The sequence below is a fragment of the Hyla sarda genome, chromosome 9 (genome assembly GCF_029499605.1).
Source record: "Hyla sarda isolate aHylSar1 chromosome 9, aHylSar1.hap1, whole genome shotgun sequence".
Classification (NCBI taxonomy): domain Eukaryota; kingdom Metazoa; phylum Chordata; class Amphibia; order Anura; family Hylidae; genus Hyla; species Hyla sarda.
Genome location: NC_079197.1, coordinates 64,288,159 through 64,304,600, shown reverse-complemented (window position 1 = coordinate 64,304,600; position 16,442 = coordinate 64,288,159). Strand labels below are relative to the sequence as shown.

General features: G+C 43.2%; 1 protein-coding gene across 1 annotated transcript in view; it reads left to right on the top strand.

Annotated features, from left to right (window-relative positions):
- The window catches only part of DRP2 (dystrophin related protein 2), a 1,527,660-nt gene extending 1,518,930 nt beyond the window's left edge, over positions 1-8,730 (top strand). The window contains exon 25 of the transcript XR_008847731.1: positions 7,916-8,730. The gene's annotated coding sequence lies outside the window, so the exon portion shown is untranslated. The remainder of the gene's footprint in view (positions 1-7,915) is intronic.
- Positions 8,731-16,442: the final 7,712 nt, after the last annotated feature.

Below are 16,442 nucleotides of genomic sequence, written 5' to 3'. Positions count from 1 at the left end.
ATCAAGTCTTCACCCCATTTGCAAGACGTCCTGACAATGGCAAAGAAACTGTGCATGCACTTCAGCCACTCGCCAAGCACACTTTGCTTGAGCTGCAGCATCAGAACGGTATCCCACAACATAGTCTCATTTGTGACGTTGCCACACGTTGGAATTCCACCCTCCATATGTTGGACAGACTATACGAACAAAGAAAAGCCATCACATATTTTTTAATGATACAAGCAGATAGGAGTACTCCCCTGTGTAACTTCAATGTAAACTAGTGGCAGCTCATACGTGACACCTGCTGTTTGCTGAGGCCCTTTGAGGAAGCCACATTTTTTGTTAGTCGCTCGAATTACGCCATGAACGACGTAATTCCACTCCTACATTTACTCCAAAAAATGATTGAAAACATGGCTGGTCACGGCAATGGAGATGTTGCGCCTACATCAGAAGGCTACATGAGTCCTGTGGGGGATGAACTGGAGGAGGATGATGAGGGGCAGAGCGTAGCACAGTTTACGGTGGATGAGATGGCCGGTGTTTTTGGTCATTGGACAGGAGAGGAGGAGCAGGAGCAGCCAGAGGAGCTGGAGGGTTATTACGAGGGAGGTGAGACAGAGGACCCAGACACACTGCATGACAGTAAGCAGTGGAGATGGAGGCAGGTAGTCCCAGCGAGTCACTGTCACAAATGGCACGATGCATGCTGAGTTGCTTGCGTAGTGACCTCCGAATTGTCAAAATTCGTCAGCATGATGACTTCTGGATCTTCACCTTATTAGACCCTCGCTACCGGCCCAGAATGGGGGCCTTTTTTACACCCACTGAGAGGGAGGACAAACTGACCTACTTCAGGGAGCTTCTACGTAGTCGTTTGCCGATGCCTATCGGCCACATGGTCCATCCGCTCGCAGGTCTGACTCGGGGGGACCTCTGCGTTCACCTTCCACTGCCACGGCTGTTGGGGAGGGGAGGGGTGGCAGGAGCAGTACCGGCTCAATCAGCAGCAGCCTGAGTCTGCAGTTGCTGATGAGTAGCTTCCTTCAGCCGCATAGTGAAGCTACTCATCAGCAGCAGGTGGATATGGAGCAGGACCTGAACCAGTAGGTGGTGGCTTATCTCGACATGACCCTGCCAACAACCGTTGAAGATCCGCTGGACTTCTGGGCAGCCAAACTCGATTTCCAGAGTTTGCCCTGGAAAAGCTGTCCTGCCCGGCCAGTAGTGTGCCATCAGAGCAGGTGTTTAGTGCGGCCGGGGCCATAGTCACCCCAAGGCGAACTCGTCTGTCCACTAAAAATGTGGAGAGACTGACGTTTGTCAAGATGAATCAGGGATGGATCAGCCAGGATTTCCAGCCACCAATGACAGATGGGTCTGAGTAGATTGACCATGCTCCTACAACAAAATTTTCTCTATTGTGGTTGGTTATGAATCCCTCTGGGGCAGACCTGGGCATTGTACGGCCCGCTTGCCACATACGGCCCTTTGATTGGCTCTGACCGGCCCGTGCTGATTGGGGGACAACTATGTTGCCTAATCTGGGGGACATCTATGCTGTCCCCCAGATGTCCCCCAGATTAGGAGCATAGTTGTCCCCCAGATTAGGCAGCATAGATGTAACCCAGATTAGGATCTGGGTTACATCTATGCTGCCTAATCTGGGGGGCAACTATGCTCCTAATCTGGGGGACATTTATGCTGCCTAATCTGGGGGACAACTATGCTGCCTAATTTGGGGGACAACTATGCTCCTAATCTGGTTGACAACTATGCTCCTAATCTGGGGGACAACTAAAATCCTAATCTGGTGGACATCTATGCTGCCTAATCTGGGGGACATTTATGCTGCCTAATCTGGGGGACGACTATGCTCCTAATCTGGGGGACATCTATGCTGCCTAATCTGGGTGACATCTATGCTGCCTAATCTGGGTGACATCTATGCTGCCTAATCTGGGGGACAACTATGCTGCCTACTCTGGGGGACATCTATGCTGCCTACTCTGGGGGACATCTATGCTGCCTAATCTGGGGCACAACTATGCTCCTAATCTGGGGGACAACTAAGATCCTAATCTGGTGGACATCTATGCTGCCTAATCTGGGTGACATCTATGCTGCCTAATCTGGGTGACATCTATGCTGCCTAATCTGGGTGACATCTATGCTGCCTAATCTGGGGGACAAGTATGCTCCTAATCTGGGGGACAAGTATGCTCCTAATCTGGGGGACAACTAAAATCCTAATCTGGTGGACATCTATGCTGCCTAATCTGGTGGACATCTATGCTGCCTAATCTAGTGGACATCTATGCTGCCTAATCTGGGGGACATCTATGCTGCCTAATCTGGGGGGTATCTATGCTGCCTAATCTGGGGGACATCTATGCTGCCTAATCTGGGGGACAACTATGCTCCTAATCTGGGGGACATTTATGCTGCCTAATCTGGGGGACAACTATGCTCCTAATCTGGGGGACATCTATGCTGCCTAATCTGGGTGACATCTATGCTGCCTAATCTGGGTGACATCTATGCTGCCTAATCTGGGGGACAACTATGCTGCCTACTCTGGGGGACATCTATGCTGCCTACTCTGGGGGACATCTATGCTGCCTACTCTGGGGGACAAGTATGCTCCTAATCTAGGGGACATCTATGCTGCCTAATCTGGGGCACAACTATGCTCCTAATCTGGGGGACAACTAAGATCCTAATCTGGTGGACATCTATGCTGCCTAATCTGGGTGACATCTATGCTGCCTACTCTGGGAGACAAGTATACTGCTAATCTGGGGGACAACTATGCTCCTAATCTGGGGGACAACTAAAATCCTAATCTGGTGGACATCTATGCTGCCTAATCTGGTGGACATCTATGCTGCCTAATCTGGTGGACATCTATGCTGCCTAATCTGGGGGACATCTATGCTGCCTAATCTGGGGGGTATCTATGCTGCCTAATCTGGGGGACATCTATACTGCCTAATCTGGGGGACAACTAAGATCCTAATCTGGTGGACATCTATGCTGCCTAATCTGGGGGACATCTATGCTGCCTAATCTGGGGGACATCTATGCTGCCTAATCTGGGGGACATCTATGCTGCCTAATCTGGGGGACAAGTATGCTCCTAATCTAGGGGACATCTATGCTGCCTAATCTGGGGCACAACTATGCTCCTAATCTGGGGGACAACTAAACTCCTAATCTGGTGGACATCTATGCTCCTAATCTGGGTGACATCTATGCTGCCTAATCTGGGTGACATCTATGCTGCCTAATCTGGGGGACAAGTATGCTTCTAATCTGGGGGACATCTATGCTGCCTACTCTGGGGGACAAGTATACTGCTAATCTGGGGGACAACTATGCTCCTAATCTGGGGGACAACTAAAATCCTAATCTGGTGGACATCTATGCTGCCTAATCTGGTGGACATCTATGCTGCCTAATCTGGTGGACATCTATGCGGCCTAATCTGGTGGACATCTATGCTGCCTAATCTGGGGGGTATCTATGCTGCCTAATCTGGGGGACATCTATGCTGCCTACTCTGGGGGACAAGTATACTGCTAATCTGGGGGACAACTATGCTCCTAATCTGGGGGACATCTATGCTGCCTAATCTGGGGGACAACTATGCTCCTAATATGGGGAAAACTGATGCTTCTGGCCTTGGGCCTATAATTTTTTGAAGTTTAGCAGTAGCTAAATACATGCTTAATGCAAATGTCAACATTGATCTTTAAATGTAAGGGGTTATGAAACCCTCTTGGGTACTGCGAATGACTGCTCCAGACTCATTCTGTGTCTTTCACAAACTACTTGCCTACCTGGTGCCTCAGACCTTGGGCCTATAATTTTTTGAAGTTTAGCAGTAGCTAAATACATGCTTAATGCAAATGTAACATTGATCTTTAAATGTAAGGGGTTATGAAAACCTCTTGGGTACTGCAAATGCATGCTCCAGACTCATTCTGTGTCTTTCAGGAACTACTCGCCTCCCTGGTGCCTCTGGCCTTGGGCCTTAAATTTTTGGATGTTTAGCAGTAGCTTAATACATTCTTAATGCAAATTTCAACAATGATCGTTAAATTCTCGGCGCTCTGCCAGGGCCTTCTCCTACCCCGCCTGGGCTGATCCGAGGACCTCACTAACCAACTCACTAACTAATCCAATCGCTTATAGCGACAGATGGTGTGTACAAAGGGCAGGGACTTAATCAACGCCAGCTTATGACCCTCACTTACTGGTGATTCCTCGTTTTAAGGTTAAATAATTGCAATGCCAGATCCCTATCACGAACTAGTTTCAGCGTGCAACACGCACCTGTCCTTGAAAGATAGAGACACACTAATCTGTTCAGTGGAGCGCTAGTGCGGCCCAGGACATCTGAGGCCATAACACACCTATTATTGCTCTATCTCGCAATTGATCGGGCAAGGTAAGGGGTTATTAAAGCCTCTTGGGTACTGCTGAGGCCTACTCCTGACGCAATGTATGGGGTAATTAAACACTCTTGGGTAGTGTTATTGTTAAATTTACTGATAATTTTATCAGTAGTAAAATAGAATTTTCCAGAATGCTAATCGTTACACAACGGAACGCTTCTTGCGTGTGATTTTTTTAATGAAAATAAAAAAAAGAAATGGACAGGAATTAACTCTGCTTCATCATTGTAGGCGAAAAAAAGTCCTTTGGTGATCATATCTTGTGGAGACAGATGCGCTTACACACATATTGAATTAGTTTTTGTAAAACAAATTCAAACATTGTACGGTTTATTATTTTTGAGAAGAATGTCTTTGGGTGGTCCACCATCCTGCATTATAGAGTCTTGTGAACTGTTTGATATGCGCTTGTTCTTACACAAAGGTATTTCTTTAAAAAATTTCTAAAATGTTGTTTTTTGGAGGGGATTGTGAAGCCCGGGTGTGTACTGGTGCATCAGCCAACTCCAGGCTGTGTCCTTCAGGCAATATATGAGTTCCTGATGCCACAGAGGTGAGGCCGGGGTCTGGAAATTTCTAATTTTTGGATAGCGGGTGCTACCTATGAGAAATCTTTGTCAAAAATGTCATATATTGTGTTGTTTTTTTGGGGGGGGGATTTTGAAGCCCTGGTGTGTACTCTTGCATTAGCCAACTCCCGGCTGTGTCATGCAGGCAATATATGGGTTACTGATGCTGCAGGGGTGGGGCATGGTTCTGGAAATTTCAAATTTTTGGATAGCAGGTGCTACCAATGAGAAATCTTTGTAAAAAATGTCATATATTGTGTTGTTTTTTTTTGGGGGGGGGGGGCGATTGTGAAGCCCTGGTGTGTAGTGTACTAGTGCATCAGCCAACTCCACGCTGTGCCATTCAGCCACTTAATGGTCTCCTCTTGCTGCCAACATGTCCACGTTATGTCATTCAGTCACTATATGGTCTCATGACACTGATGCCACCACCAGGCTCTGTCATTGTGCTGCTGTGCGGCAGTGATTCTAAGAGCGATGCCGGTAATCTGCATGATATTCTGAATAACAGTATAATTTCACTACCCCAGCACACTCCATATGCGTTTTAGGACACAGCAAAGTGTTCTATACCCCTATAGAGGCTGTATGTAGGCTAGAAATAGCCTTTTTAATATTGATTAGCCGCGAACAAATTCCGATCGAAACAAACTTTTTGGGAAAATTCGGCGAATCGGCCGAATCTAATTTTTGAAAAGTTCGCTCATCTCTATTCATGGGCATACAGAAATTAAATACAAAAGAAGGTCTAGACAAGACTGAGAGATTGCGCGAATTAGAAGCCAGATGGATCCTGCAAACAGGAGCACAAGAAAAAGCAGGATTAAACGATAAAATAGATATGGTAGTCTTCCGATAAAATTGCGCATAGATTTTTTCAAGTAGATTTTATATATATGTATTTGTACTTGCACTGCACTTTATTGTTCTACTTGTATCCAATTTCCACTCACCTGTGTTCTACGGCACTAGAAGGGGAGTGCACTTAAGTAGCTGCTCACCATTATACAGACTATGATTGATGGGAAGTCAGCAGTACCTGCACTGTCTCCGCATCTACAGATTTGTGTATTGTCAAATAACTAGCAAAATCATCGGTAGTTGCAGTATCTTGTAATACCTTTTTTATTGGACTAACAAGATTGTGTAGATTTGAAGACAAGGGGGCTCTGGCTTTCTCATTGAATATGAACAGCAGAACAAAGGAAATTATAAAGTTATGATTATTGATATAATGTATGTTCACAGGAGAAAGCAGATGATAAATGCTTATATTTAATCAAGATAGTTCGGGACTGCACAAAAATTTATAGTCATTTGACACTTGGACAGTTAAGGTAGGAATACAGCAGTATTCCTACCTTAACTGTCCAAGTATCAAATGACTATAAATTTGAAGACAGGTGGTGCTCTGGCTTTCCGAGTGAATATGAACAGCAGAACAAAGGAAATGATGAAGTCGGTAACTCACCGGTAAATCTTTGTCTTCTTTATTGTAATTACTCACATGAATACAAACATGTTGCGGGGAGGGACATTTAATAGCCGGAGATTGGAACGTGTCAATGGAACAGAGCGATAACAGTGCCCTAACTTACTTAACATCTAAGTGATAACTGACAAAGAGAAGCCCCTACCCAGAAGCTGGCTCAGCTGTTATGGAGCCGAAGCCAAGATAAAATTTCTGGATATACCACTTGGCACTACTGGACCCATAGTGCCTACCAGAATGGTACTACCAGGGTGCGCATGGATAAAGGTAACCCAAGTGTCAAATATAGAAAATGTTGAAGTGCTAGATAGACAGAAGGTACAATGAGTCGATTAGAAAAGTGGCCAAAACACAGACGTCAGTAGGTATTTAGATAGGTAGTGCCAGAAGAGGAAGATTTGCAAAGTGTCCCGAGCTACACATATAAGTATCCTATTGAACCCTGCCATACATAAGTGACAACAACAGATCCGCATAGACAAAACATAAAAGGATATAACATACTTAACCTGAGGTTTTGTGTACCAGTAAGGCAGTCTCCTAATACTTGCAGGCGTAAAGAAGATTATTACTGCTGCGCCCTGAGGCTTATTGCAAAAGAAAATATACATGACCAGCAGGTTAAAAAGACCGATAAGGGCAAATTTCCCAACAGGTACACACATGACAAGACATGAACAAGCTGAACCCACATCAAAGAACTTAACACTAAGACATGTACAACTAAGACCACAATCAGACGCACAGTAACAAACATAAGAGGAAGTTAGAGATGGCAACAACATGAGGCTCGTGGACTTGTGCAATCTGCCTCGGACAGAATCGTATCAAACGCAGAAATGGAAACATGAGGCTCGTGGACTGACAGTGCAATCTGCCTCGGACAGAATGATATGAAACACGGAAACAATATGAGGCTCGTTGATTGTCAAGCAATTTGCCTCTAACAGGGCCGTATGTAACGTACAAAAACAAATGATGAGGCTCCTGAAGGCTCGAGGATTGTCGGGTAGCCTACCTCTCAAGGGAGCGTGTGACATACAAAAGGCATGTAAAGAGACAGCTTAAAGCTTACCTGGAATGGTGAGGTCAAACTGACTGTAACAAGGTGTATGTAATGACCAGAAAGGAAACTATAACGATGAAGCTTTACGGATTGACAACAGCAATCAGCCTCCAACCACACCGAACGTATAGTGCTAAGAGGTAAAACATACATACATAACATAAGCTGAAACAACAGAAGGGGACAATAAACTATGGAACGTACACTTTAAGGAACTGTATGCGTATTACCCTGTAGGGAACCATATGTATGTCCCACTGTAGGGAACCGTTAATGTTGAAACATGGTATATCACTTGAAGTAACGTAAGCACCGTATAACATAAGCTATCTGTTTCTAACAGGGGCGTATGTAATGTACAAAACAAAAGACAACAAGAGGCTTGTGGATTGAGGATACAATCTGCCCCAAATGAGAACATTTATAATGTACAATGGAATGACAACGATATGAGGCTCGAGGATTGTTGGGCAGCCTATCTCTCACGGGAGTGTGTGACGTATGAAAGGCATGTAAAGTGATGACTTAAAGCTTACCTGGAAAGGTGAGGTCAAATTGGCTGTAACAAGGCGTGTGTAATGACCAGAAAGGAAACTATAAAGATGAGGCTTTACGGATTGACGACAGCAATCAACCTCCAACCACACCTATCGTACATAACTTAAGCATAACGTGACAAAGCTGAAACAAAAGAACTGGACTATAACTATGAAATGCATGCTATAAGGAACTGTATGCGTATTAACCTGTAGGGAAATGTACGCATGTCACACTGTACTGTAGGGAACGGTATGCATGTCCCGCTGTAGGGAACGGTATGCATGTCATACTGTAGGGAACCGTATGCATGTCACACTGTAGGGAACCATATGTATGTCACTCTGTAGGGAACCGTATGAATGTCACACTGTAGGGAACCGTATGTATGTCACACTGTAGGGAACCGTATGTAGGGAACCGTGTGTATGTCACACTGTAGGGAACAATATGTATGTCACACTGTAGGGAACCGTTAACGTTGAAGCATGGTATATAACTTGAAGTAATATAAGCACCGTATAACACCTCCGAAAACATCAAGGCCCTGTATGTGAACTTAAAGTAGTGTAAACCCTGAATAACATTAATGTTCAGCAGAACAGCTAAATTAACCACTAATACACAGTATATATATATATATATATATATATATATATATATATATTTCCAAATGGCGGAGGACAGCACAACCACTGTAAGTCTTGAGATAGTAATCCGGGTGCAATAGGAAAGAAACGTGGTCCCAGTCGCAGACCACATCCATAAATTCCAACAATAAGTCCAACAGCACTCACGGGTTCAAGTAAAAAACACAACGGTGTTTATTTAAACCATGTTCAAATGCAACGTTTCAGTGATATCCACCACCTTTTTCAAGCATGGTATACAACTGTGCAAGACAAACCTTTATATGGTATCATATTAAGTTAATTACAAACTCCAATCAATATAATCAAACATAATTCATACAGTAAAAAGACATGATCAGTACAAAATTCATAATAAAAAAAGTGCAAGTGATAACAGTGTGTTTAGAAACAACAATGGTCACCGTACATACAATAGATCATCGTTGTTATTAAAAATACAAAGTGCAGATAGTAAAGACGCAGCTGCAACTACGTCTTCCAGTGATTAAAAACAACATTGCCATTGCCACTCACCTCCTGTATATGGGCGCCGTCATTACGGCGTCTCACATGTAGTCAAATGGCTCTCGGTCATGTGACGCTCCCGAGCTCCGCCCCGTCATCACGTGACCGGAGCGCACACTCGCGCATGCGCACCTGCCACTTTGATGCCGAAAACGGCATCAAGAGACCTGGCGGAGACACGGGAGCGCCACAGACACCAGGACCAAGCTAGCATCATGAATCCCAATGTAAAATGAGGAATTGGAATACAGATAGTATCTAAAAAGAGATAGGTGGTGATGTACAAAATAAATGCAGGGGCAAAAAGGCATCATTACGTTCAAAGGTCAGAAAAAATCAGAAAAAATCGTCTGTGAATGACAGGAAAACCTATCAATCATACAAAAATTCTTTTGGTAGTGTATCAACAAACGCATCAAAAACGCATCATGTGTATAAGGGGGAGAAAAATATTTTTTGGTTGTGTCAGTGGATACGTCAATGGGCACACAAATGTACACGAATGTACAGATGTGCGTCCAGAGACATCTCGCCAAGGGCAAGGGGGGAAAATTATATTTATGTAACTAAAAAAGTGAGTACTAAAGTGTGGAGTCAAAGTTCCACAATGTGCCCAAAAATATACAGAGAGGGTATAGTATGTGTATATATATATATATATATATATATATATACATGCATATAAGGACCAACAAATCAAAGTTGGTGTATGAAAAATAAGATAAAAGGTGCAGTGAATATAGTGATAATAATAATCGTAATAATAATAATAATAGGTATTGAGTGTCTACTGTGAATGTATGTTTGAAATCCACACATGCATAATGTTTATCCATATGCACATATGGATCTCAAACCTTCTTAAAAAAATATAAAAAATAAAAAAAATTCTTGAAAAAGTATATAATTAAATATGTGGCATTGCCCCATTTTTGTACATCACACATAACTAGAATATTCATGTAATCACAAGAAAATCTTTTATTTTACACATGTGAGAATAACATAAAGAATTATAATAGTGTATTCCGTGTCGGTGTCTTTGGTCTGTCCCCCGACAAGTGAAAATTTCAATATCTAAAACAAAACAGAGAGAAAGTATCAATAATATATGTTACATTGCATACCATTTAGATACATTCTCAATCGTCGACATTGGCCTACGCATTATATATAGCTGATGTAACAGTAAAATCTACATTCAGGCCACGTGGGCGTAATGTGTCCAACTCATGAATCCAATATAACTCACGTTTCTTTAACCGATTGATTCTGTCTCCTCCCTTCTTACTCTCTGGTACATGATCAATTAATGTAAACCGTAACTCTCCTTCCGTATGCCCCGCTTCAACAAAATGTTTAGATACCGGCAGATCCAGTCTAGCCTTCCTGATCGAATACCGGTGTTGGTTGAGGCGGGTCCGGAAGTCGAGTGTGGTCTCACCAATGTAAAGTAATTTACAGGGACATGAAAGTACATAGATGACAAAATGCGACGTGCAGGTTAAAAAGAATTTCAATTTATATTCCCTTAATGTTAGAGGGTGTACAAACAAGGTGCCCTTGTTCATCCTTGGGCAGTTGATACAAGTGCCACAAGGAAATGAACCCTTACGATTAACTGTCAAATACTTTTGTCGGTCCATCGGGTTTGTGGATACGTCGGTTTTCACCAAACGATCCTTCAAGCTCGGTGGCTTCCGATAAGACATCAACGGGGGTATACAGAACTCTGGAATTTCAGGATGACATTTACTCAAGATGCCCCAATGTTTCCGTACCACACCAGCGATCTTATCTGATCTACTGTTAAATGTAGATACAAATGCGATCCTTGGTGGCTTAGGAGTTTTTTCAGTCTGGTGAATTAGTAATTTATGATCTAATTCTAAGGTCTTGTCTTTACTTGCCAAAAGTAAATCACGTGGATACCCTCTGCGTGCAAAGTTATCCACCATTTTATCTAAGGCCGGTAAGACTCTGTCATCCACTCCCACCACCCGGCGGGCCCTCATCATCTGACTTGACGGGAGCGACCGTACCATGGGGCGGGGGTGGTGACTGTCATACCTTAAAACAGAATTGCTGTCCGTCGGTTTCGTGTATAGATCGGTGGTCAACCGTCCACCGTCTACACATACCAACGTATCTAGGAATTGGACAGAAACCATAGAAGAAGTCAAAGTAAATTTAATATTAGTGTGAATCTGATTCAAAAACCCCAAAAAATCCAAAAGTTGTTCATGTGTACCTGTCCAAATTAAAAAGACATCATCTATGTAGCGCCACCACCCCAGCACATAGCTGAAGTGGTGGCTCACATAGATGAATGTCTCCTCTAGGGCCGCCATGAACACGTTCGCGTACGTAGGCGCCACGTTCGTGCCCATGGCGGTCCCGGACAACTGCAAATAAAAAATATCATTAAACATAAAATAATTATGTTTCAGTACAATTTCCAGTAATGTCAAGCTCAATTTACTCTCTTCCTGTGAATGGTCCAGTGAGATAGCCAGCTGGACTGCCTCCAATCCTGCCTCATGGGGTATAGATGTATACAATGAAGAGACGTCTAAAGACGCCAAAATTGTGTTTTCAGGAATGTTGATTGATTCAATTTTTCTAAGAAAATCCGCTGTGTCTCTAATGAAAGACTTCGAGTTCACAGCGTAGGTTCTTAGTATCCTGTCCAAAAAAATAGAAATCTGGCTGGTAATCGACCCCCTCCCGGAGACAATTGGTCTACCGGGAGGGTCCACAAGAGATTTGTGGATTTTAGGCAGAATATATAAAAAAGGAGTCGTTGGACACGGAACCACAAGAAAATCATAAAGTGCTTTATCAATCAAACCCCTTTGTAGAGCAGGACCCAGGCACTCTTGAATCCTACTGGCTATCTCTCTTTTTGGGTCACTTTTCAATTGTTTGTACGTAGTCACATCAGATAATTGCCTATAGACTTCACTCAAGTACTTTGATCGGTCCATGACCACAACCGCCCCGCCTTTATCGGCGGGTTTTACCACCAGGTTGTGGTCATGGACAATTTGATTTAATGCAAGTTGTTGTTTTCTGGTCAAGTTAGAGCGTATTGACACATGTTGTTCTGATTTAAATTTTTCAATATCCTGTCTTACTAGTGCACAAAAAGTATCGATCGCACTGGAGCTAGTATGTGGGTTAAAGTTGCTGGGGGGCTTCAAGCCCAAATCCCCAGCCCTAAAGCCCACATCCCTGCAATCAGCGCGATCCACATGTGAATTTACAGGTTTATTAGCAAACATTACTTTCAACTTGAGTTTCCTAAAAAATTGATGGCAATCCAACTCGACCTGAAACCAGTCCGGATGAAAGGTCGGGCAAAAATTAAGGCCCTTGGACAAAAGGTCAGTCTGTGCTAACGTTAGATTAACGGAAGAAATGTTTACCACTTCTTTTTGTGTCGATTCTGGGCTGTTCTTGGTGTCCGTTGTCTGTTCCTTGTGCTCCCGTTTGTGGCGTTTGCCTCCTCTCCGGGTGGGACGTCGCTTGTGTGTTGATGAAGATCTAAAAAATCCTGTGTTACGGTATTAGAGGAAGGAAAATCATTAGTTGTAGTCTGTGCTCTGTCTTTTAAGTCAGGTTTGGTGTCTCTAGTTTTCCTAGGTGACCGTCTAGTCACAGACTGAGACCCCCACATATAGATCCGGCTATTGCTGTAGTCAGTGGAGTCTCTGTACCATTTATGTCTCTTGGTATTTTCAACCTCATTTTTCAATTTTTGTAGAAAGACAGAGTGTTTAGAAATAAATTTATCAAAATCCTCCTCGGATAAAGTTGATTTCAATGTAATCTCAGCATTTGTCATCCTGTCTTTCACAGTCACAATATCTTTTTGTAGCATATCCATATTCAATAGAATTAAATCCAGTGAAAACCTATTGGCAAGTAACTCATAGCGTTGTCTGTACTCGGGGTTCCCCATATAAGCATTCTCTCTGGGTTGAAGGCGCATCCCCCTAGGTACTCGCTCAGATTTATAATACTCGCCAAGTGTAGACAAATGTAGGGTTAGAGACAGCAACAGTCTGGATTCATATTCATATTGTCTTTGTAGATCTATATTAGTAGGGACATGCAAGAAGGACATATCTCCCTCTGCCGCCCCCAAGATGCGGCCAATGTCGGCATTAGAAAATGAAGAAGCATGGTTAACAGGTACTTTACCAGTCGTAGACTCCATTGTGTGCTATAGTGAGCAGCCGGGGTGCAAATCCAACCAGACTGAACAATGTCTATTTCCAAATGGCGGAGGACAGCACAACCACTGTAAGTCTTGAGATAGTAATCCGGGTGCAATAGGAAAGAAACGTGGTCCCAGTCGCAGACCACATCCATAAATTCCAACAATAAGTCCAACAGCACTCACGGGTTCAAGTAAAAAACACAACGGTGTTTATTTAAACCATGTTCAAATGCAACGTTTCAGTGATATCCACCACCTTTTTCAAGCATGGTATACAACTGTGCAAGACAAACCTTTATATGGTATCATATTAAGTTAATTACAAACTCCAATCAATATAATCAAACATAATTCATACAGTAAAAAGACATGATCAGTACAAAATTCATAATAAAAAAAGTGCAAGTGATAACAGTGTGTTTAGAAACAACAATGGTCACCGTACATACAATAGATCATCGTTGTTATTAAAAATACAAAGTGCAGATAATAAAGACGCAGCTGCAACTACGTCTTCCAGTTATTAAAAACAACATTGCCATGGGGACAGACCACTCACCTCCTGTATATGGGCGCCGCCATTACGGCGTCTCACATGTAGTCATATGGCTCTCGGTCATGTGACGCTCCCGAGCTCCGCCCCGTCATCACGTGACCGTAGCGCACACTCGCGCATGCGCACCTGCCACTTTGATGCCGAACCTGCCACTTTGATGCCAAATGTCCTCCGCCATTTGGAAATAGACATTGTTCAGTCTGGTTGGATTTGCACCCCGGCTGCTCACTATAGCACACAATGGAGTCTACGACTGGTAAAGTACCTGTTAACCATGCTTCTTCATTTTCTAATGCCGACATTGGCCGCATCTTGGGGGCGGCAGAGGGAGATATGTCCTTCTTGCATGTCCCGACTAATATAGATCTACAAAGACAATATGAATATGAATCCAGACGGTTGCTGTCTCTAACCCTACATTTGTCTACACTTGGCGAGTATTATAAATCTGAGCGAGTACCTAGGGGGATGCGCCTTCAACCCAGAGAGAATGCTTATATGGGGAACCCCGAGTACAGACAACGCTATGAGTTACTTGCCAATAGGTTTTCACTGGATTTAATTCTATTGAATATGGATATGCTACAAAAAGATATTGTGACTGTGAAAGACAGGATGACAAATGCTGAGATTACATTGAAATCAACTTTATCCGAGGAGGATTTTGATAAATTTATTTCTAAACACTCTGTCTTTCTACAAAAATTGAAAAATGAGGTTGAAAATACCAAGAGACATAAATGGTACAGAGACTCCACTGACTACAGCAATAGCCGGATCTATATGTGGGGGTCTCAGTCTGTGACTAGACGGTCACCTAGGAAAACTAGAGACACCAAACCTGACTTAAAAGACAGAGCACAGACTACAACTAATGATTTTCCTTCCTCTAATACCGTAACACAGGATTTTTTAGATCTTCATCAACACACAAGCGACGTCCCACCCGGAGAGGAGGCAAACGCCACAAACGGGAGCACAAGGAACAGACAACGGACACCAAGAACAGCCCAGAATCGACACAAAAAGAAGTGGTAAACATTTCTTCCGTTAATCTAACGTTAGCACAGACTGACCTTTTGTCCAAGGGCCTTAATTTTTGCCCGACCTTTCATCCGGACTGGTTTCAGGTCGAGTTGGATTGCCATCAATTTTTTAGGAAACTCAAGTTGAAAGTAATGTTTGCTAATAAACCTGTAAATTCACATGTGGATCGCGCTGATTGCAGGGATGTGGGCTTTAGGGCTGGGGATTTGGGCTTGAAGCCCCCCAGCAACTTTAACCCACATACTAGCTCCAGTGCGATCGATACTTTTTGTGCACTAGTAAGACAGGATATTGAAAAATTTAAATCAGAACAACATGTGTCAATACGCTCTAACTTGACCAGAAAACAACAACTTGCATTAAATCAAATTGTCCATGACCACAACCTGGTGGTAAAACCCGCCGATAAAGGCGGGGCGGTTGTGGTCATGGACCGATCAAAGTACTTGAGTGAAGTCTATAGGCAATTATCTGATGTGACTACGTACAAACAATTGAAAAGTGACCCAAAAAGAGAGATAGCCAGTAGGATTCAAGAGTGCCTGGGTCCTGCTCTACAAAGGGGTTTGATTGATAAAGCACTTTATGATTTTCTTGTGGTTCCGTGTCCAACGACTCCTTTTTTATATATTCTGCCTAAAATCCACAAATCTCTTGTGGACCCTCCCGGTAGACCAATTGTCTCCGGGAGGGGGTCGATTACCAGCCAGATTTCTATTTTTTTGGACAGGATACTAAGAACCTACGCTGTGAACTCGAAGTCTTTCATTAGAGACACAGCGGATTTTCTTAGAAAAATTGAATCAATCAACATTCCTGAAAACACAATTTTGGCGTCTTTAGACGTCTCTTCATTGTATACATCTATACCCCATGAGGCAGGATTGGAGGCAGTCCAGCTGGCTATCTCACTGGACCATTCACAGGAAGAGAGTAAATTGAGCTTGACATTACTGGAAATTGTACTGAAACATAATTATTTTATGTTTAATGATATTTTTTATTTGCAGTTGTCCGGGACCGCCATGGGCACGAACGTGGCGCCTACGTACGCGAACGTGTTCATGGCGGCCCTAGAGGAGACATTCATCTATGTGAGCCACCACTTCAGCTATGTGCTGGGGTGGTGGCGCTACATAGATGATGTCTTTTTAATTTGGACAGGTACACATGAACAACTTTTGGATTTTTTGGGGTTTTTGAATCAGATTCACACTAATATTAAATTTACTTTGACTTCTTCTATGGTTTCAGTACAATTTCTAGATACGTTGGTATGTGTAGACGGTGGACGGTTGACCACCGATCTATACACGAAACCGACGGACAGCAATTCTGTTTTAAGGTA